This window comes from Aedes aegypti, chromosome 2, assembly GCF_002204515.2.
Source record: "Aedes aegypti strain LVP_AGWG chromosome 2, AaegL5.0 Primary Assembly, whole genome shotgun sequence".
Classification (NCBI taxonomy): domain Eukaryota; kingdom Metazoa; phylum Arthropoda; class Insecta; order Diptera; family Culicidae; genus Aedes; species Aedes aegypti.
In genome coordinates this window covers 152961821-152962651 of record NC_035108.1, presented here as the reverse complement: position 1 = coordinate 152962651, position 831 = coordinate 152961821, and positions in this window count along the sequence as shown.

Genomic DNA, 831 nt, shown 5'->3' with positions numbered 1-831 from the left:
AGTTCGTCTACCTCGGATCCTTGTTGACTGCTGACAACAACATTAGTCGAGAAATCTGGAAGTGCATAATCCGTGGAAGTCGTGCCTACTATGGGCTACAGAAGAAACTGTAGTCAAGAAAGATTCACCCCTGCACCAAATGCACGATGTACAAAACGTTCATAAGACCAGTAGACCTCTACGGGGATGAGACGTGGACGATGCTCGAGGTGGACTTGTAAGCTCTTGGAGTTTTCGAACGTCGGGTGCTTAGAACGATCTTCGGCAGCGTGCAGGAGAACGGTGTGGGGCGGCGAAGAATCAACCACAAGCTCGCTCAACTCTACGGCGAGCCCAGTATCTTGAAGGTGGTCAAAGCTGGAAGGATACGTTGGGCAGGACATGCTGTAAGGATGCCGGACTACAGTACTGTAAAAATGGTGTTCGCTTCAAATCTGGCCGAAACAAGAAGGCGTTAGTGAGGTAATATCAATTTAATTGATGCAAAATCAATGAAATAAATAAAAACTTTGGAGAATTATGACAACCCAAAATGTAGCAATTTGCAGTGTAAATCAACTTGTATAAATATTGAAGAAGGATTGAAAACAGATCAATGTTAACCCAGATAACGGTGCATAATTATGAATGTTCAAATTGACTCGAAAAAATGAAATAAGTTCAGTTACCTTTTTAGGGTAACAGTTTTGACCTACATTATATGAAAGTTTTAAAATTGTCACAGAATTGCTGAAAGTCGTAACTTAGTGCTTTTCCTAACAGGTCTCACTACTCATTACAGGTTACTGACTGATGAAGTAGGGATGCACAGTTGGAATCCCACACTACTCG